A 22989-nucleotide genomic window follows, 5' to 3' on the forward strand; every position below is an offset into this window, starting at 1 on the left:
CACAGTGCTGACTCTTCATTAATTTTAGATGAATTTCACGGTAGGTTTTTTGTAATTACCAATAGCTTGCATTACCAGCTCATGAGATGGCTCTATCAGTTAAGAGATCTGGTTTCCTAAGCAGAGCCCTCTGGATCACATGCCCACCTCCGTGTGAAGGTGAGTGCTGCCAAGGGGCTAATGAATCCTCAAAAGCAGCAAGAGAAGGAGACCTTCCTCCCAAACCCTTTCAGGGCCAGACACCTAGCCCCCCAGAGCATGGGGAGAAATTTGGAGAGGGAAAGAAGCTTAAACTACCAAAGGTAGAAGAAAATGACCATCTTTTACCGTAATTTAACTGTCTGCTGTTGCAATCATGCACATTTGTCACCAGTGCTCCCTTATATATTGGCCTGCCCCTGGAAGAACAGTCTTTCTGGAAGCAATAACTTCTGTCATTTCTGCCTCTGGCAACTGGAATAAGGAATATAAAACAAAACCAAAAAAAAAAAAAAATACTTTCATGAACCGAGCTCACCATGATAGGATACATATGAGGTCCACAAGGAAAGGCAGGGGCCTGTGACAGCAAATCCATGTGTGTGTTCCTGGCTGGGTGGAGGCCGCCAGAGCAGATGGCTGGACTTCTGGGATGGACCCCAAGGAATCCCAGGGAGGGGCAGGATCCACCATCCAGAACCACAGGGCTGGGAGGACCAGCCTCCCGGTTCTCTGTCTAGCTCAGGGTCTAGCTCAGTGCACCCTTTCTGGCTGCAGACAAGAATTAACCAGACCGAACAGAAAAGCCAATGGCAGGGAACAGATTAACTTAGAACACATTAAGGGGAAAAAAAGAAAAAAAAAAGGGAGCGGGAGGAGGAGGGGAGGAAGAGAAGGTGGTATAAGAGAGAAACCCAAGAAAAATGAGGAGAGAGGCCTACAAGAAGTTAGGAGGCAGTTAGGACATTGAACAAAAGGAAGTGACTAAAGAAACCAAAGACAAAATATCCTGGCACGTGGCACCTGGCTTGTAGGACAAGTTCATCCAGTGCTCTCCCAACAAAGGATACCTTACAGATTTGAAGAGGGGAGAGGGGCCAGTAGGGAGGAAAGAGGCTCTCGGGACCCAGGGGTAGCCAGGTATGACTAGTGAGAAGCCAGGCGTGTGTGCATGGGCTCCCACCAGTCAGGAAGCTACAGTCTGTGCTCTAGGTTCTTCCCCTACTGTTAATTGGTCCCTCCTTTCTAAAAAGCCGGCTTTAGAGCTCTCTAGATGAGAGGTACAGAGACTTTAGCTGTCTGAAAGGCTGACGAACATAAGACCCTACCACCACCAAATATAAGTACACAAATACCCGCAAGAGTTCACATTCAATTTGCAAGCAGATACAGACTTCTCCCTTCTCTTCCTCAAAGTTAAAAACTCTGATTCAAAGAACTCATTACATTATTCTGAGGAAGAAGTATAAAGTTTTGATGTACACCCTTTGGATGGTGGGTGTGTGGTCTTTTAGAAGTCTGGGCAGGACAAGAGAGAGAGCAAGGTGAAATCCTGCCTCAAGAAAACAACAGTCCTTAGTGCCTCCCAAAGCTTCACGGGTTTTTTTTTACTCCTGGGCCAAGACCTTAATGGGAAAATAGGTGGTTCCTTTCTAGACATGCTGCAAACAACCGAAAAATTGAAAAGCAAATATTCCAAAATATACTTAAGTGATTGCCTAAGTTAAAAAAGAAAAACTGGCACACTGACTTCTAAGCTATTAATCAGAAAGAAAAAAATCTAATTAACCATTTCTTAACTAAAAATTTATCATGTTTCATGCTATGCAAATACTTGCTTTAAGATTCTTCAAGACCTTCCTTAAAAAGAATGACAAAGTGGGTGAAGACTTTTAAAAGACTCACAGAAAACTGACTTTCACTGCCAGAGAGAGTCTGGACCTGCCCCGTGACAGTCCCCAAGCACAGCCACTGTCCTGGGAGCAGCATCATCTGCTGAATGCTCAAGGGATCACTGGATACTCAGCCCATGTTAACTCAATGTGGGGATAACCCGTTTGATGATTTCAAGCCCCAAAGAATTTGTCTTGAAATCATCAAGCTGGTTGGATGAAAGGTTCCAAAGCTAGTTTCAGGGCTTCCTGCTTGTCTTGCAAGGTCACTCCCTCCCTAAGCAATAGCATCACAACAGTGAGAGATAAGGATACCCACCTTACAACAACAGGCAGAAATACAAACTGACAGGGCTGACCCAGGTAACCACTCTGCTTTACGGTGGCAAAAACCTCTCATTTCCTCTTTAAACACCCATTGGGGCACCTGTATGAACTCCTAAAATAGAAGAACATGGCAAAAAAAAAAAAAATCACACTTTTTTCCTGAGCTTGCTATAAAGTACCCATCTCACTGAACATTTACCAACCAACAGTGCCCACCCCCTCTGTGCAGTGCTGTTCAAGGGAGCCTAGAAGGAGCAGCAGGATGCTTCTGGGAGGGAAAACTGCAGCTAATGGATCAACTCTGACAGATCACACAAAATGGCTAAAATTCTTAGGCCACAGTCCAGCTAGGACTTAGAAATAGCTAAACCTGAAATTCCTGGAAGACTTCTAGGCTGTGGGTCATATAATTTAAACATGTTTAAAATTCTATTATTTGAGATTAACACTTCTGGCATTATAAATTCATATAGTTGGAAGGACCTCTTGATCACCAGCCCCAGAAAATTCTGGGCCCTGCCCTTCCTACATTTGCTGCCAAAGCAACTCTATCACCTAATTCAGAAACTCAAGATAGGTTTTTTTCCTTCCGTAAGACTTTCATACCACAAATCAGACCTCATGAAATAAAATTCGCTTCAGGCTGTTAAGTCTCTGCCAACACCCCTCTTGATCGCAGTCAAACCTTAAGACAAAAGCTAGACTGACCAAACGAGTTTAGTCTCTGGCTCAGAGTACGATCAATAGTCATTTCTGTTAGGAGTTTTAGCCTTAAAAAAATTAATGTTCCTGCTTTACTATTAACCTACCCCAACAGGATCGAATACCACTCATCATATCCCCACAGACATTAGCCTACCCTGAGAAATTAAAACAAAAGCAACTCCTTTCCCATGGGTTTTCTATTATTTTCCACTTGGATCTTGCCTCTGAACTTAGCCAGGGCAAGCAGCTCAACTTTCCCTGAGGACAACTCCCTTCAGACTTCTAGGACAGGTACTACAGTTTCTACTCTTAACTCTTGGGGCGGGGGGGGGGGGGAGGGTTGGGAGGGGGGGCAGTTGAGGCAGATGGGAGACCAAGGAGGAGTCACATCAAATTACTCATAGCTATGGCCTGATACTTGAGAGGTCATTTCCAACAGGCATGTGGATTTGAGGACACCAAGACAGTTCCTGTACAGCTAATGTAGGGAGCAGTTCCAACCTTTTCATCAAAGGAAACAGGAGGTAGGAGATGCTCCAAGAGCAGGGGCTGTGGAGCCAGCCTGCCTAAACCCCAGCTCTGTGCTTATTTCTGGGCCACGGTCACAGGCTCCCTTTACCCTATCCACACCGTCAACCAGCTTTTCCTTATTTGTCATCATTAGGTCCAAACAGCACCCCTCCCCACCAACACACACACACACACACACACACACACACACACACACACTTCCCTCTACCTGCTCTCAGAGGTAAAATATCAGCAAGGTAGTGTTAAAATTTACCACGTGGTCCACTTCTAATAACACTCACCTACAAACGTCTTCCCAATCTACTACATCTGCCAGGGGCTTCTTTTAAGATCTGCCTATGGAACAAAATCACTGCCACCTCAGTCTGACAGGCAGTCCTACAATACATACCTGCTCTTGCCGTCATGACTGGAAGGCCTGCTGCCAGCCTTCTGTGGTCAAGGCACACAGAGAAGTCTCTCCTAGGATTTTCTCTGGGGCCAGGTGTACCATACCACTTTGCTCTATTCCAATCCGACCCACCAGCAGATCACTTATTTACCTGGCTGTGATGTTAAGGTTTCCAGTGCCTGGAGACATTGGCTGCTCACCCCCAGGCATGAGTTGACAGATTCCTGACCCCTTCCCTCCACGCTGTTCTCAAGCAGCTTTGCGGCTAATTTCCACTTGAGAGTTTCTGGGCACCACTTTGGTGCCCACATTGCTGCTGAGTCACAGAGGTTTCTATGTCATTTCGTTCTGCAAATTTCCTGCATACTCTTTTTTTATACTTTTCTCTTCTATCCCCTTAATATTAAGCTTAAAGCCATCCCAACCAGACTTGCAAGTCTCCCAGAAAACACATCACTCTTGTCTTCAATAAATGCCTCCTCTCTGGTTATCAGAGGACCTGGTCTAGGAACCCAATCCATCCTTTCAAAACAAAACAAAGGGAAAAAAAAAAGTTACCTAGGAAACCAGCTAATGACATCCCACATCAGTTTTCTCTCTCAGAATCACAATCACAAAAGTTGTAGAGGAAATTTAATCACCTTCTCTGCCTCAAGTACATTTCCTATTTAGAACTTCAAAGTTCCGGTGAAGACCCAGATGTCTCCTATGATTCCCTCCCACGTGACAGGCGATCTGAGGAGGAAGACTCCTCCCCTCATCTAGAAATTGGCCTCAAGGCAAGGGCAAGTCTGCCCATCTGCAGGGCTAGGTCTAAACACAACTGCCTTCGTTCTCTCCAATGGGGATTCTCCCAACATCAGGAAGATTCTTCCCCTCCTCCTGCTCTCCAGAGCCCTCTTTAGGGCCCATCTAGCATTATTCTTGAGTAGTACCAGGGGTTATGAACAAACACCTGCTGAATACCTCCAAGGGCGGAGCACTCTGGTTTGCTGATGGGAGTTGGAGGGGGTGGGGAGTGTGAGAGGGAGGAGATACCAATATGAACGGGGCACAATCCCTACCTTCTAGATAGAGAGGAAGACTACTACGTCCCTGACTGTGGGCTGCATATGGAAGACTAACCTTGAGGCCTCAATTTGGAGCCCTGTGCTACTGATGACTTACTCAACAAGAGTGATGCCTCCTGAGGCTGGGACAGGAAGCCCTTGCAACCTGGCCCATATGAAGGTTTCAGGAGGTAAGGCAACCCCAGCCTGGAGAACGGAGAGGTGCGGAGGAGATGGGCTGAGGGCCTGGGCCGCCTTGCTCACCTATTTCTCCCCAGCACATAGTAGATGCTCAATGAATATGTCAAAAGTGGATGACAGTTTTCAAGACTAGATTTAAGAGCAAGTAAGGAGAACAGCTTTAAATTTATCTAGAAATTCTGAAAAATAGGTGCCAAGGGAACCAGTGAGTTGCAGAGTATGCACAGCCAATGTTTTCTGCCTGAAGTAATTTACATTTCTTTTCACTGCAAATGCAAGCTGGCCCTTACCTAGTCCTTAACCAAGTGCTGTGATTTTTATCTTTAAACCTCTCCTGAATGGTCTCTTTCTCTCCAATCTTGCTGCCACCAATCTGGTCCTAACGACCACCTTTTTTGCTTGGAAGACAGCAGCAACCCCCCCACGGCTCTCCCCACAGTGACTTCATCTATTCACCCCGCTGCAGTGGAAGTGGTTTTAAAAATTCCTAATATGGGGGCACCTGGTTGGCTCAGTCAGCAAAGCATGAGACTCCTGATCTCAGGGTCTTGCACTCAAGCCCTACATTGGGCGCAGAGTTTACTTAAAAACAAAATTTAAAAATTAAAAAAAAAAATCCTAATAGGAGCACGCCACGTCCTTGCTCAAAACCCTATGCGAGCTTCCTGTGGCTCATGGAGTAAGATCCATGCTCTGAAAAGTGCTGTATGGTCTAGCCCCTCCCGCCTTCTGCCTCAGCTGGGCCCGCACCTCTCTCGTATTTTTTATATTCCAGGCACCTTTCTGTTCCCAGGAGGAAGGGGACCAGGCCTTTCAGGAACTGAACCACCTGCTGCCTCTTCAGGAAACAGCTCCACCCCCTCACCTCACTCCCATTTGCACTTGTCCTTTGTAGCACTTCTATTTCTTAGGACATATTTTTTAGTAGACCTCTGCTTTTCTCCTTCCTCCAGGAGGGCAAGGACCTTGTCAATTTTGCTCACCGCTGTATACTGCACACTATCTGACCCACTGCACAGCCTCCTCAAATGTTTGTTGGGTGATGAATGAAGGAAGGAATGAAGGAATGAATGCAAGCATGGTAGAAAACAAGGGAAAACTTAAGATATGCTCTTTAAAATTTGGGTTCATTGAAGGAATCAAACAGTTTTTAGAGTAGAATAATCCAGAAAGGGAAATAAGGAGGAAAGGAGTCCATGGGACTCCATCCTTGGAGCTGTCCAGTGGGTTCAGGCCCGTCTTTACAAAAGAAGCATGTTCTGTGTCTTTGACCCAGACTTGAAATGCATTCTCCTGCCAAGTTGCAAGGGTGGCCCTCTAGTGTGGATGGGCTTCCTGTCCCAGCCTCAGGAGGCATCGTTCTCACTTAGTGTATCATCGGAAGAATGGGGCTCCAATCTGAGACCCCAAGGTTATAGTCTTCCATATGCAGTCCAGTCAGGGATGCGCACTTTTCATGAGCAAGTCTATGTGGGCTTGCAAGAAATGTTCATTTAGGATTCTGAATTTCAACTACTAACACCAGTGCTGTAATTAGGCAGCATGCAGTAATTTTTTTTTCCTCTAGGACCATATCTACCATATAATTTTATATTCCAAAGATACATTTATACTGTGACAGAAAATCCACCAACAATGCTTCAAATTGAAACTATCTTGGAACAAGATTAGCCAAATGTCGATAATTATTGAAACAATGATAGATCCATGGGGATCATTATATATTCTCTACTTTTGTAAATTTAAAAAATGTTTCCAGAATAAGTTTTTTTTTAAAGGAACTAATGCAACTATATACAAATTTGATCAGTTCTAACAAAATACTCTAGGATAACTACAAACTCTGATATGGCTGGGTTTCTACTATTTTACTGAACATCCCAAACCAGCCCAAAGAACCAAAGCCAGTGACTCGTTTCATGAAGTTTTCCTCCTGTATGATCCCGAGGTGTGGCTGTTTCCCCAAGAAAGCACCACACCAAATCTCATCGGGCATGAGTTCAGGCGGGTACTGCACTTAGCAACTCTGAGTTGTCACCTTTGATCACCTGGTAATGAGGCCATTGGCCTCTGCCTCCTCTTAATGGGGGGGGTGGAGGCGGAGGCTAAAAATCTACCTTCCATATCAAACACCAAAGCAGACAACTGTAGGAAGGAGCTGAGGAACAATGCTTCCGGCTGAACATGGCACCCACAGCAGATGGGGCTGAGGTTCCACGGCAGGTGCTCCCCAGCACATGTGCTCAATGGTTAGCGCATCACAGAGCATCCAACACCAAGCTACCTTAGATTGCATCCAGCAGATGTGCATATTAGCCATCTCCGTCTCATCTTCAGCCCTGTGGTTACTTTACACATGGAATGGTGGAAAATGCTGACCAAGAACAGAAGCTCATCCGCTCCAGGTCAAGATCCCCACTGTGTGAGAATCAGCAAACCCTTACCCCCAGCCCTTCTTGTACGTGCCTGGCACTGCTCTCAGGACTTCCCAGACATCAGCTCCTTCAATCCTAACGGCCACTTGGAGGTGGGAAATTGAGGCACCAGGAGCCTAAGAAATCCCCAAGTCCCCTGAAGAAGTGCCTGCCTCCTGAGCCCGGGCTCTTCATCTCTACCTTGCACGGTTCTCCCTGTGACTCATCTTCCCCTACCTCCTCCTCTCCTCCCCATCCATACTTTCTACAGGCTGCTTCTCCGGAAATGCTTTCCTGGACACTCCCAGGTGCTAGCTCCCTCCCTTTCTTCCTTCCCAGTGCCCTGTTCTTCCCCTTCAGAGGAAGAAGCCTTCCCACTTACCACAATGTAATCTATAGACACAATGTATACATCTCTTGACTTGTTTATTGCCTGGACTAGATAATGTGCTATGTGCCCGCAGAGACCACATCTGTTTTGCTCCCCGCTGGATTTCCAACGACAGGCACAGTGGTTGGCTCCGGTAGATGCTCAAATATTTACTGAATGAGTAATAATCATTGTATAGTCAGTCCTTTCAATGGAAAGATTTTTAAATTCTCTATTTCAAGCCCCAAATGATAAATATAACCATCTTTAGGAACAGTGTTTAAAAGACAGCAGATGTAAAAAAGAATTTAAAATTGTGTAAGAAAACAGGCCAGCTTACGCCAGCTGTAAGAAACAACAGAGAAACGAAACTCAGAAATGCCTCTTGTGATTCTGCAGGAGGGCTCCAAGGGGTGGGTTTAAATCTCAAATCCCTAATAAGCTCATGACTGACGAGGGCTCCGCTCGCCCTGTGCCCTTTTCAACTAATAGGATAAGCCAGGGAGGGCACTCAATTTGTTAGGTCCAATAACCTGCCTAGGGAAAAGCCCTTAGAACCAACCCTCCAGGCAAACCCAAAAGGGAAAGATTATCTGTTTCAAAGCCCACCCACATTTCCCATCCCACCAGCTTCCACACCGAAGGACTGGATTCTGCTCTCAACGGTCCCACTTATGCTCACAGTGACCCAGCTTGTGGCTTCAGTTCACCAAAGAAAAACCTTGCCTTTCAAGGACTTAGGTCACCTGCAACTCCCACAGGGGCTATTCTTTAGGTTGAACAAAGTTCTCCTAATGCACAGCAGATGTCCTGAACAAGAACTCAAATTTAAACAGGTGTCAGCACCTGATAGATGTGTGACCTCAAAGCAGGAGGAATCCTACTTTTAAACTGGAAAACTTCCAGGGCCCGTGGCTTGAGAGGATACGAAGACGAGGCAGAGTCCACCTGAAACAACCACAAGCTCGCACTAGAGAGCGGCAGAAGCCCTCCTCTCTGCTGTGTGACCTCGGATAAGGTACTTACTACTCTGAACGTCGGTGTTCTCATTTTACAATAAGGCTGACATTGGTCTCTCCTACTCACAGGGCCATGTGAGTTTGAAAAGCAGACAATGCCTGGCACACAGCAATTCTCCATAAATGATAGTTACTCATATTGTTATCACCTGACTACTGTTTTCTGCTTTACAAAGCAGGATCACAAACACCCAAGTGAGACTTCGGGAGGCCTGAATGAAGGAACTTCTTTCGGCCATTTAATTTCTCAGATCCTTAGTTCATAAACTCACATAATCTCTGATACTGTGTTGGATGGAGTCAGGGGAGGAGACTGAGAAAACAAATCCTCATTTTGAAAAGAGAGCCTCAAGACCCAGACGCGTGCGCCCAGGGCCCAAGAACACACACAATAACAAGGTAAAGCCCCAGGACTGGGAGCAGGCCTTCTGATGCCCACACCAGAATTCTCTCTACTTCACCCAGTGCTAGGCAAGGGCTTCTGGACTCTCATGACCTCCTAGGCTCCTTCTGGTTAATGGCATCTCATGACACTTCACCCAAAGCAATTAGACATTAAAAGGAGTTTTGAAAGGGGAAACACAGAATCTTGTATATAACCTTGAGGTGCTTTAAAATCCACATGTAAGACTATTCACATCAGTGTAGGTTTTCAATCTTCTTATAATGATATTTATTTTTAACTTGGGATTTAAAGTTGACAAAGACCTTAATGAATAGGCAGGACAAAGGGAGCTGTCTGTGCATGGCTCGTTAGCTCCTAAAGTTAATGCTTCTCATGGGGACAAGAGTCAGCCAAAGGACAGAGTTCCAGGCAAAATGGAAAACTTTCCTCCGGCCCACAGATCATGGATTATTGCCTAGGCTCCAAGTGGCAAATCTTATGAGATGTTCTCCAGCTTTATGCCAGAGCCACCCACCAGTTAACCCTAACCCTGTCATTCAGTACCATCAACTGATATTGGGTGCTCACTATGTGCCAGGCACAGGAGCGACTTCATGTAATCCCTGTGACTACCTATAAAGAATGCACTACTGGGGCGCCTGGGTGGCTCAGTCAGTTAAGCGTCTGCCTTTGGCTCAGGTCATGATCTCAGGGTACTGGGATCGAGCCCCGTGTCAGGCTCCCTGCCCAGTGGGGAGTTTGTTTCTCCCTCTCCTCTGCCCCCAACCCCCAGCTCATGCATGCACAGGCTCTCTCTCGCAAATATTTTAAAAAATAAAGAATGCACTACTGTAGTTCATCTAATCTAGGACCCCACTACTACGACGTAACATTATTTTATGTACCAAAAATGGACATCGCTGCCAACGACAGGCACAATGGTTGGCTCCAGTAGATGCTCAAATATTTACTGAATGAGTAATAATCATTGTTTAGTCAGTCCTTTCAATGGAAAGATTTTTAAATTCTCTATTTAATATCTTATATATTATATTGTAATATTTAATATCTTATAAAAAGACTATATTTTTCTTCAGAAATGTTAAGATGAGACAAACTGTACTTGTTTTACCATTGCTGGAATGTGAATACTGTCCCATTTTACAAATAAAGAAACTGAGGTACAGAGAGAGAAAAAATAATTTGCCCAAAGTCACGAGCTGCTAAATGGAAGCACTGGGATATGCCCAGTAAGTCGGGTCACCTTTTCACAGCAGTAAACTCAAATTTCCTGGCAGCCACATGAATGACCCAAAAAGGTACCAGGCAGAGAGGCAGTACACAGGTTGATAACTCTTGGTCCACCATAAGCACATTAACTGTGGCAATTCTCTGAACATCTCTGAACCTGACCTTTCGTATGTCCAAAGAAGGCACTGTTCCAGAACTGCTATTCCTCTTCTGGGAGAAGCAATACAGTACAATGAAAGAAGCACGTTTTGGAATCAGAAAGTCCTAGACTGAAATTCTTGCTCCACCATCTAACCAGCTTATCACTCTAGACAAGTTACTTATACTGTTCTGAGCCTCGGTTCCCTCTTCCACAAAATGAGACTACCATCATCTATCTCCCATAGAGGGTTGCTCAAGGACTGGAGAAGATCTACATTAATATTGATAAAGATATCTCCTGGAGACAGAGAGAGAGAGAAAGTAGTACAGAGCAGAGCTGAAATTCAACAAATGCTCTATTTTCTATACTAGCTGCCTTCTTTTTATTTTTTTTTATTTGATAGAGAGAGACACAGTGAGAGAAGGAACACAAGCAGGGGGAGTGGGAGGGAGAAGCAGGCTTCCCGCAGAGCAGGGAGCCCGATGCGGGGCTCGATCCCACGACCCTGAGACCGTGACCTGAGCCGAAGGCAGACGCTTAACGACTGAGCCACCCAGGCGCCCCTATACTAACTGCCTTCCGTTTGGGGACAGAATCAAAGAACAAACACTCCCTGTGACCTCAACAATGCCCAAGGGGGACCCTCCGGGGAGAATAAGGATCAGACAGAGGAAAGGAGATGCTGAGGGATGCTCGCGTGAAGAAAATGAGGTGGGAGCACCTAGAGACCAAGGACAGTATCTGTCTAATGAACTTCCAAATTTTTGAATCAATAAATTGATAGGAGAAAGGGAAAAAAAGAAAGAACAGGAAGTAACACCATGAAAAGATATTGGTCAATAGATATGAGGATGCAGATAATCTTATACCAAACCTGACACAGAAAACCACTCTTTAAAGTTTCAGTTTGATACCGAAAGTGAACTACGGTGGGAAGAATTTCCCATTGTTCTGTTTTGTTCTTACATTAAGTAATATTCTGTGCATTTCTCCCCTTTCTTTCCTCAAGGATTTCAGAACATCCTCAGAAGAGAGCTTTTGACTTGGAGGGAAGGCGAATCATATGGCAAGTAGAAACAAACCCTCCATCTGCTTTGATTTTTTTCCACCACAACCCACAATGCCTTGCAGTTTCTGGCACACTACTGACTCAATAAAAATTAGCTGAATGAATATTTTTCAACTACATGCAATTTCTTTTAGACGAAAACTCCAAAACATTCTGTACCTTTATTCTATCTGAAAGCCTAATCTCTTATGCTGCTTTTCCAGAAGTATTCTAAAAACATAATCTCTAATGAACAAACAATACGTTTGGTATATGTGATATCTCCAAACCTCTCACAGGTGGGCATTCTACTCTCTTCAAACCTCCAAGCCCCAGGAACTCAGCCCAAGCAAACTCCTGCACTTCCCCTCCCTCCCTCCCTCTGTCCCAGCCCCTGGGTTACTTGTTTGTTGTCTCCATTACTACCATCCTCTGACTTGAATCGGGTTGTTAATCTCTTTCCTCTCAGGCACAGCTCCTGTTCCTGCAGATAAATGGGCAGGCCAAGCTCAGTACACCCAGAGCCCTCCACATGCTGACTGGAGGCCTTCACTGACACTCCTGGAGAGGCCTGTGTGAAAGAAACTGTCTGGCAAAAAACCCACTCGGTACCCATCTCCTTAGGAGGCTTACATGTTTTCCATAAGTTTAGACCAACTACCCATTCTTGGAAGAATCTGAAATACCAAAATAGGTTAAGGGTTAAAGAAGAGCTAACAGCAATGGCCTTTTCACTCTTCCAATACCTATGAGATAAGCTTCATGGTGTCACCCAGTTCTAAACCCTCAAACCTAGACTCCTCAAATACCCCCTTACCCTGGAGTTCAAGGATCATTTGCCTCTCTGTTTTTCCTTATCGGTTTCCATATAAAAGTCACTCATTGTTTTTCTTCCAGTGTACATCTGGCTCCTGAAAGGACTCCTTTAAATCCTTTGATGAGGATCATCAAAACATGCAGAAGGCTGGTCCTTTTCAATTCTCGTGCAGAGCAGCCATGATGGACTTCAAACAGGAATATGGTACCACCCCTGCCTTCAAGGAGCCCACGCTTTCCCTTCAACTCTAAAAAAGTATGTCCTCCCAGTTCAGTGTCTGTAAAACGTAGTGACAAAGTACTTCATAGCTTTGGAGAAAGAGCGAGGGTGGAAACAGACTTTGCCCTTACATTTGATGCCCCGTAACCATAACAACCGTTAAGTAACCATCAACCCACTGAGGGTCTAAGTTTTCCAAAAACCGTTTTCAAAAGGGGAAAACTCCCCTGCACCAACTCCCGCGTCGGCCGTCCAATTTGGGCAGCGTGCATGGTGCAACTGGAGTCGCTGTGCGTTCCTTTTCGCGGTCCCTGGGTTTCGCTGGCGTGCTAGCCAGCGGCCAGCAGCCACAACCTCCACCGTCACACCCGCGCTCCTTGGCAGGACACCTGGCGTTAGGCCTCAGCCCAATGTCACTTGTTAACCTTCCGATCCCCCAGCTCTCGGCACGCCGCTGCCTCCTGTCTAAGGCACGCAAACCGCCCCACGGTAGCCCGCGATTTCCAGGAATTGGGAGAAAAACAACCCGAGCGCAGTCAGCCCCTGACAGATCCGCGAAAAAGTAACCGCGGTTCTCGACTTGCAAGCATTTCGTGACGTGGGCGAGGGGGGCGGCAGGAACCCGGGGCCCCATTCATAAAATTACAAGCTGTTTTCCCTTAGTTTGCGTGTGGACTGCCCTCCCTGGCCCGGGCTGAGCCGGGAGCCGGGAGCCCGGAGCCTGGGGACGGCAGGCTGGGGTGGGGGGAGGGTGGGGGACGGGCTGGCCGGCGCCTCCGGCCCGGGTTAAGCCCAAACCGCCACACCCGACCCCAAAGGAAAGAGGGGTTCGCCCGGGGGCGTCGCGTGTGGGCGTCGCCGTCCACACAGGGCCGTGACAGCGGGGCGGAGCCCTGAGGGGGCCCCGATCACCGCGCCCCGCCTCACCAACGGTCGCCAGCCCCCGGCACAGCCGGGACCCAGCGGGGTCGGGCCGCCCCCAGCCCGGGCCTTCTCCGCGGGCGCTCCTTCCACCGCCCGGCCCCGGTCGCGCTCACCCCGGCTCCGCTGGCTCCTTCATTGTACTGCGCCGGCGCCCGTGCTCCACGGCCGCCGCAGCTCCGGCTCGGGCTCGGGCTCCGGCCGCTGTCCTGCCGCCCGCCCGCCCCCGGGCACCGGCCGCCCCGCCCCGCCGGCGGACCCGCCCCGCGCCCGCGGCCGCCGCCGCCAACCAGAGGGCGGCAGGGGCGGAGCAGGCCGCGCGCCAGGCCCGGCCAATCCAGCCCCTACCCGCGCTCCGGGGAGCGGCCGCGGAAATGGGCGCTCGATTGGTCAGGTCTGTTAAAGGGACCGCCGCCCAAGGGGCTAGAGAGGGGCTGTGGCAGGATTACCTGGAAGAGTCCGGATGGAAGGGGTAAGAGCTTCTCTTCTCTCCCGGCCCGGCTGCCGCGCTTTCTTCAGTTCTTTGCACTTACTAATTATATCTTCCTGCAGCCTAGCAAACAAGTGGAGACAGAACCTGCCCCGGTCGGAGGGAGAAACTGAGGCTACGAGAACCAGGGGTCCCACGCGGGGCATATTTATTCAAATTTGGGTTTTAGAAGGCCCTCATGCCTCCCGTCCAATCCCAGAAATTCACTTAAAAAGGCACATTCTCAGTCTCACCCTGGCGGATTTTAACAATAAGATCTCTAGGTCCCACCTGAGTCTCTAATTCCCCACTTCTGGAATGGGACTGGGGAAAATACGCATTTTTCGACATTCCTCCCCCAAGATAATCTAATGTAGGTGGTACAAACAAGATCCACACAGGCTCAGGTGCATGTTTCGAGTCCATCATAGTGACGAAATTCAAATTCAAACTGTCAAGAATAAAGCTACACTTTTTTATCCTCAAAATCAATAACATGGCTGGGAGACTTTCCAGCTGGGCTGGAGGTCACCTACAAAGAAACTCAGAGCAGTTCCCTGAGTGGGTCATGCTAAGAACTGAATTTGAAGGGAACTGGGCTGGGATGAAGCAACAAACCAGTCTTGTTCTCCGACTGGTGAGACGGTGCTCAGATATCTTAATGGCAAACACACCCAGACCCAGTCATAAGCCCAGGAGGGTGCCTTCCCCCTCTGGAGCTTCCTTCCAATGGATTGAGCCCTGCCCACCCTCCCAGCCACATTCCTCTCCTCATCCCCCGTGTCCCAGATACACATCTGACCCAGAAGTTACTGCTTTCAATTTCAAGGTCAGCCCCGTCCACCTGGATCCCTCCTATGAGGAGCAAATGGCCTCCACAGAACACCCCATATTTTGCTGTAATATCTGCTGGGTGCTGTGTTTGCCAGGGACAGATCCACACACACATTGATCAGCCTTGTCAGTTAGTGTTAAGTCTCTGGGTTGCTGATGTCACTTCCTTGGTACTACCATGTATCCTTTTGGCATTCCCAAAGGAAAGGGAACTCTTGTCTCAACAGGAGAGGGCTCCATTCATGGATATCTGGAAATGTGCAACAAGAGCAATTATCAGTCAAGAAATAGCCCCAGACTCTTTCTGGCCATATCTTAAACTACCCTCCTCAGTGGGGTGTTGGTGAGGGATAGGCCCTGAAACTGCACTGCTGCAAGGGTCCTTGGAAGTTGGCAAGGTGCATCTCAGAGTGCCCACCCCACTCTGTGCCCATTCCAAGCCCTACATAAATATTAGATTAATTAATACCTTATCAATCTGACCTCAAACTAGAGGCCAATAAGATCTAGCAGGAACACTAAGAAGGATGCCTTCTTGTTGAAAAGTGAGGCATTTGGATGCTTTGAAAGACAAATGAATATATAATAACAGAATAATCTAACACTTCCAACCTATGAAGAGGACACTATGCGCCGTACTATGTTGAGGGCTTTGCACATATTAATTCTTTGAAACCTTAGAGTAATCCTGTGTGGTAGATCGGATTGCTATTTTCCCCATTTTACGGATGCAGAAACTGAAGCCCAGAGAGGATTGCTGACGTGTCCAAGATCACAAGGCTAGCTAAAGAAAGAGCCAGCATTCATGACCCTAATGACCAGGATCCTCCTACTCCAGTGCCTGCCAAAATGCCCTTTGTTGCTGCCAGAAACAGGATGGATAACTTCGAAAGGCAAAAAGAAGCAAATATCACTAATCTTCCCCAAAAGCGTGATATAGAAGCACTGCCTTGGAGTTGAGGTTTCATTGCTCTAACTTACATCTGTTTGACTTTGAACAAGTTACATAAGTAAGTCTCTTTGATCCTTGGATTGCTCATCTATAAAATGGGACAATAACAAATTCTGCCTCCTTGGGCTGGTATGAAAATCCAGTCAAATAAAGAACATATATATGAATCTACATGGACTTTGAACTTGTAAATGAAAAGAGTCATTTTATTTTTTTTTAAAGATTTTATTTATTTATTTGAGAGAGAGAATGAGACGGGGGAGGGTCAGAGGGAGAAGCAGACTCCCCGCTGAGCAGGGAGCCCGATGTGGGACTCGATCCCGGGACTCCAGGATCATGACCTGAGCCGAAGGCAGTCGCTTAACCAACTGAGCCACCCAGGCACCCCTGAAAAGAGTCATTTTAGAGCTTGGCATCTGTACTCATTATGGTGACCTGTGACAAAGTTCAGGAATTGTGATGCTAAATTCAGATATCAAACAAGATTCCTTACTCTATCCCCCAAATAGTTGCTCTAATGTACATCTGTACAAAGTAAAATAAATTTTTGTACCCACAGTAGAGGTAGAAGTCATAGAAATTCAAGCCCAAGTTATTATATTATTCTGACATCTGCCCCCCACTTTGTCCCCAGCCATCAACCTGATCTCTCTCACAACCTGGACTGCAGCTTAAGCCTACCTAGGTTCTGGTATACTTGAATTATTCCCCATTGTGATGTTTCAAGATAATCCCTATTTTCTCCTGAAACTCTAAACAAACAAACAAAAAAAAATGCTCTAAGAATTTTAATTCAGTGTTTTGATGCTACATTGCACTTTTGAAGGGAGAAATGGTTGTGACGTATACAAAAACAAAAAAGTTTATCCACTTGTATGCCTAACAAAGGCTAGGGATCCATTGTGCCGCAAGCCACAGAAAGCTCAGTAAGTACACTGGGGACGGAGACAAAGGTAACTATAAAAAAGTGTTAAAAGAAAAAAAAGGTAGAATTTGGGCACTAGATTAGTAGAGAAAGATCAGCAAGTTGATAGACCATGATAGGCTTCCTCGAATATAAGCCCAGGAGCTATGGGGCACAGAATAAACACTAATAACCCCTGGGGAACAGATGACATTTTAGGGGTGGCCAGATGAGGGCTATTCAAAAGAGAAACCAGAAAGGCAATAAAAACCCAAGAAAGAGTGTTGTCACCAAAGCCAAGGGAGAAGATACTGGAGAAGGAGGAAGTGGTCAATAGCAACATAGCCTCAGAAGGTCCAAGTTGGAGGAGGTCTGAAGAGTGAATCTTGGGATTTGGAAATTAGACTGGTTATTGGGTCACCGACCAAAGCAGTGTAGGTAGGCCTGGAAATGCAGAGGACCCCCAGAGCTCCCAGAAAGGGAGCAGTCCTGGGGCAGGAAGAGGGGTCCACTCTTCCACTGCAGTAAGCTCCATGCAGCTAAGAATGGGTGTGGGTGCAGCTTCATTCATAGGTGGAAGGCAGGAAGTTGAGGAAATTCCTGCCTGCTGGCTTCTATTTTTTTAGCTCTAAAGTGAGAAGCAAAATCATCTCTTGAGAGTAGGTGGGAGGTGACAACAGGGTTTTGAAGGAAACAGTGAAGAACTGGAAAAGCCTCTGAGAGGAATGAAAGAGGGAGCTGCTGGATTGAGAAGGAGAATTCGGGGCAGCCCCGCGGGCCAGTGCACTTGAGGCGGCCCCGGGACTGCTGAGGGCTAGGCAGCTCCAGGTGTGGAGAATCCAGAGTCATGAATTTACAGGGTCAGGAACAGGAGGAAAACAAAACAGCTTGGGGACACCTGGGTGGCTCAGTCAGTTAAGTGTCTGCCTTGGGCTCAGGTCATGATCCCAGGGTCCTGGGATCGAGTCCCACATCGGGCTCCTTGCTCAGCGGGGAGCCTGCTTCTCCCTCTGCCTGACACTCCCCCTGCTTGTGCTCTCTCTCTCCCCCTCTGCCCCATCAAATAAATAACTAAAATCTTTTTAAAAAAAGGAAACAAAACAGCTCGGATACTGACAACAGGGGGTTTGAAGTGATGGGTCCTGGGTTCTATGTTGGATGGAGATAGAAGGAAATCCAAAGAGGAGGGGATAGGCAGGGGGAAATACGTGGCGGCAGGAGAGATGAGAAGAACCAGCTTTGCTTTCATTCGGAGTGGGATGGTTGAGGGCAAGGTTTTCACAGAAGAATGATTCTGAGTGATGACAAGGTCAGGTGTGGCCACAGAATTGGAACTTCTGAAGATGGTCAACTCCTGGGTTCCCCTCCCTTGGTTCCGTATGAAGGATGATCAGCCACTTGCAGCCTCCAGCACTTTCTGTTTACTCTGCACCAGCGCTGGTGATGTGGGGGGAGTGGGGAGAACTTATTCTCATCTGACTTTCCTTCTGAAATAAAAACCTGCTAATAATCAGGACTCACACCATCATCAAGACATGAGCATCTGTGGGAAGGGATGCTTGAGGGAAGTCTTCGGGGGCTTTAGAGAGGCCTCCATCAGTGGGCTGATGCTCTGTGAATAATTCCCAGCCATCATGGAGCAGCAAACAACAAGGTGATGTCGATTGTTTACTCTGCTAGTTAGCATGTGAGACCTGGGTTTCTCAAATACAATTGTCTCAAAGCTCTGTCATTCCCAGGGTCATTGGGGGAATGGTGGCTTCCAGTTGATGTGGAACAGCCAGAATGGAATTTCTAGGGAGAAAGACTGATATTTCCCTCCCTTTCCCTGCCCACTCTAAGCCTTGCCTCTCAGCAGCTCCCCCCGCCCCAAAGGCTCATAGAGAACGAATACACAGTACAACAGTTACACCCCTGCTTTCCCGATAACCTTGATGTCACCCACCATCCTTGCTGCCTTCCAACCACCGGGCCCACTGCCCCACGGCAGCATGGGAAATTCAATCTCCAGCTTGCCCAGAATCACCCTGGAGCACAGTTCTAACTCCAGGGATGAGAGGGTCAAGAGTACAGCCAACATGGGTTGCCCCAGCCCTGCATCTCTCGTCCCCACCAGAAAACATCACCCCTTAAGTAGCGGAAATGGGAGGGCTCAGCTGGCCATTTAACGACACATACATCCACCCAAACATAGGGGAAGGTTGGGCTTTTTGGTTTTGGTTTTTAAATCTTGAAAAGGAGATTTATATATTATATATTTATATACCCTGGTATATTTCCCACGAGTCAGTGGGAAATGTTAGCTCCTGACCAGGTTGTTAGAATTGAAATGAAAGTGGACTTGCTAGTCCTGGCCATTTCCACATATCTATTCTACTCAACACCTCTGCAATTCAGAAGACAAGGATGGTCTGTATTTGAGGGAGTGCTTAGGCAAAGGAAATATTTGGGAAGCTGGAAGGAGTATAACCACGAACTGGCCCCTGCAGCCGGGGCTGGACGTTCTCAAGTGGTGCTTAAGACGTTCCTGTTACAAAGTCCATTTTCAAAAAGAGAACCTTGTACAATCCCTACCAAACTGCCATCTTGGGATATCAGTATATAAACTTTCAAATGTCTTTTAATGTCATAATGTTCTTTTTAGGGAATCAGCATTAGGCGAGTGGCTTTGGGGGCCATTTGGACCTGGGCTCAGGTTTCGCCTTTGTCATTTCCGAGCCATGTGGCCTTGGAGAAGATACTGAATTTCCTTGCGGCCCTGTTTTCTCATCTGTAAATTGAGATACCCACATCATATACTATTGTAAAGAGTAAATGTGTGCATAAGTGCTTAATATAGCATCTCTCCGTAATAGGTGCTCAATTAATGGAAGCTGTTGTTTTCCACTCCAGGGAAAACACACTCTGGCCATGGAAGAAGACAATGGAATGACATGCTTAAGCCTCAAATATAAAAGTGAAAGAAGAGATCACATGGTCGCAGGAAAAAAAAAAAGGACTCAATACTTTAAACAACTAGTTTTAACTACAGTGACTACCTATCTTGGAGTTTCCAGGAAAGCATCAATATCAAATATTCTGTCAGTATGTAAGCTCATATTTGAGGGGAAGTCACCTTGATCTTGGACCAGAAAACAGCATTATAGATATATCCCACTAAGAAGGAGAAACATCAGCCCTCTACTTTCCTTTGCCCTGCCCACTCCTGGAGAGTGGGAGGCACAGATCTTCTTTAGGACAAGGTTCTTCCTCCCACACCTCAGTGGAAGGCTCAGCTTTGTTTGCACAGGTGAGCTAATTAACAGCCACACAGCAGAGGAAGAACCAAAATCCACAGGTGAAGGGCTCCTTCCTCACCCCCTATGCCCAGCTCCCCCTCCAACCCCCCCAGCACCCCTCTCTCCTCCTGGGCCTATGTGATCCACCACGGCAGGAAATGGTTTGGGGTTTTCTATAATGAAAGTGATAGTTCAGTTTAGAGTATTAAAAAAAAAACCAGAAACCTAGAAGAAGGAAGAAAAAAAAAAACCCTCACTCATTTTCTTACCACTTATTAGAAACTGTCAGTATTTTGTTTGTATTTCCTTCTGTTCTTTTTAAAAGCATAGTTTGATTTACATTGCTGTTACTTTATACTATACACAATGTTGTATTCCCTATTTAAAATTTAACATTGTGCTATAATGAACAGCAGTATAGAATAAGGGAAAGAAGGGCTTGGCTTGGGGTCAGAAGGGTCTGAGTGTTAGTCTCAGCTCTGCCACTTAGATGACTTTGGGCGTATTATTGGCTTTTTTTTTTTCAGCCTCAGGCTTGCCATCTGTATAAGGAAAATGATAGACACGTCCATTCTCTGGCACTAGTTTTCTGTGTGGTCCTGGGCTGTAGGAGCTAGACTGTGGTCTAGACTGTAAGTTCTGTAAGCACAAAGCTCTTCTGTCTGGTCCTCTGCTAAGTCCCTAGGGCCTGGCTCTGGAGGAGTAAAGATGGTCACAAAGTCTTGGTCATTCCCCTCATCCAAAGGTAGAGTCTATTTCTCCGCCCGTTGGAACCTTGGGCTAGCCTTGTGTGGTAGCTAGCCTCCAAGATGGTCGCAGTGATCCTCACTTCCTGGTCATTTGTGTCCTTTCATGGTCTCCTCTCACTGCAAATCAGGGGTGGTCTATGTGACAAAAAAGCATGCAGAGGGGATGAAGTCCGCCTTTGAGGCTAGCTTGTAAAGGGCTGCCTTGGTGTTTTGGATCACTCACTCTGGGGAAGCCAGCCACCACGTCACAAGAATATTCACACAAGGTGTGGAGAGGCCCGTCCAGAAGAACAGAGTCCTCTTGCCAAGAGCAAGCCCAAATTTGCCAACTCAGTGAGTGACCCGTCTTGGAAATGGATCCTCCAGTCCCAGTCAAGCCTTCAGATGAGCACAGCTCTGGCTGACATTTTGACTGCAATCTCATGAGATACCCCAAGTCAGAACTGCCCAGCAAAACTGCTCCATATTTCCTAACTAACCCACAGAAGCTGAGAGAGATAAATATTTATCATCATTTTTAACCACTAAGTTTTAGAATTATTTGTTATGTAACAGGAGGTAACTAATATATACACTATGACTGGGTTTCACCCAATAGAATGCAGCAGAAGTGGAATTCCAGGACTTCTGAGCCTGGGCATTAAGGGGACTGACGGCTTCCACTTCCCTGGCTCTTGGAAATCAGTCACCATGCTTTGAGAAGCCCAAGCCAGGCGGAGAAGCCATACAGAAGACAACCGAGGCATGCCAGGTGAAAGACCCGGGTAATCTCCCAGTCAAAGGTCGGCACCAACTGCCATCTCTGCGAGTGAGCCATCTTGAAGGTTCTAGCTGAGTCTCACCCCAAATAACGTGGAGCCTCAGCCATCACCCGATGGAGCAAAAGAACCACACAGCTGAGGTCAGTTGACCCACAGATGTGTGAGAAATAATAAAATGACTATTGTTTCAAGCCTCTGAGTTTTGGGGTGATGTGTTGTGCAGCAATATTTAACCAAAACACTGGCCCAGCACTTGGTACATAATTGGCTCTTGAGAAATGCCTGGTGAACAAATGGATGCCCTTTGTTGGGCTTCAGTCTCCTATAAAATCACAGAGGTTAGACCATTCCATGCCCTACATTCTGCGTGTTTCCATCTGTCTATTGTTTTATGGCTGTTTACCTGGCTGCCTGCCAGGTGGTCACTTTACTATTGTAGAAAGACTCCACTGTCCGTGGCATCTCTGTTCCTTACCCCACACAGTTCCTTCTTCTTTCTTCCTGTGGCGTACACACACTCCAGGCACCTGGCTAAGTTTCCTAGAGCAGAGACAATGTCTCTGCTTCTGAGAGCTCTTGTCAGCTTCTGGTTTCTCAGGTTCCCTTGTTTGTCACAGAGGTGCCATAATTTTATTAGTGGTGCCTATGGCCATTTGGGATGGTAGATCTCTATCACTTCCATTAAAAAAAAAAAAGCAACCCCCCCCAAAACAATTAAAAGTGTGGGAGAAGTCAAGTAGTTAGCCTGAGGTCACAAAGCAAACCCAGCTCTCTGGTGGAATTAAACTTGCCTTCCTCCCATTTGCTGATCACCCACCCCACCCTAACCCCTACATCCACCTTGTCACCTGTGTCACTCTGAGCAATCATGGTGTGACCCATTTAAGTGATTATTCAGAAGAGCAATTGGTCCTCCCTGACTATAAGTCATCCCCAAATCCTTGTCATCATTGTAATTAGCAAGGCCTCTCTCATGAAGCTATGAAGGTATTTGTCCCAGACTTTCCAAAGTCACCCAGTTTCTGGAGGCTAGGGGGGGCTCATGATGCTATTTATCTATCTTGACAGAAAATATTGATTAAAACTTAGGGCCTTCTAGGTGCTCTCAAAGGCGCTAGAGATGCATCAGTGAATAAAATGCAGGCCCTGCTTGGAGCTTGTAGTCTAGTGCTGGAGACTTTCCTCCTCTTCATGCAAGTCAGGACGGTGATGCCACACACCCAGACCCAGCTCATGCATTGTTCTCACACACTGTGGAGCAGAGCAGAGGAGAAAACCCTCCCCCTTATTCTCCAGCCTTCCCCACCTGCCTGCTTGTCTCCGTGGATGCCTCATAGTCATTTCATGTTAAAATTCCTCGAATGCAGCTCTTGGTCCCTGC

The 22989-nt window shown here is 46.9% G+C and overlaps 1 protein-coding gene and 1 long non-coding RNA gene across 6 annotated transcripts in view; one reads left to right on the forward strand and one right to left on the reverse strand.

Annotated features, from left to right (window-relative positions):
* Positions 1–13927, reverse strand: part of TEX2 (testis expressed 2) — a 102615-nt gene extending 88688 nt beyond the window's left edge. For all 5 annotated transcript variants that reach the window (XM_027625273.2, XM_027625272.2, XM_027625274.1 and 2 more), the window contains exon 1: positions 13778–13927. The gene's annotated coding sequence lies outside the window, so the exon portion shown is untranslated. The remainder of the gene's footprint in view (positions 1–13777) is intronic.
* Positions 12179–21781, forward strand: LOC113939352. The gene is made up of 4 exons (XR_003525202.1): positions 12179–12312; positions 12602–12776; positions 19713–20109; positions 21446–21781. It is a non-coding gene; the product is annotated as an uncharacterized LOC113939352 (long non-coding RNA).
* Positions 21782–22989: the final 1208 nt, after the last annotated feature.

Source organism: Zalophus californianus, chromosome 16, assembly GCF_009762305.2.
Source record: "Zalophus californianus isolate mZalCal1 chromosome 16, mZalCal1.pri.v2, whole genome shotgun sequence".
In the NCBI taxonomy this organism is placed as follows: domain Eukaryota; kingdom Metazoa; phylum Chordata; class Mammalia; order Carnivora; family Otariidae; genus Zalophus; species Zalophus californianus.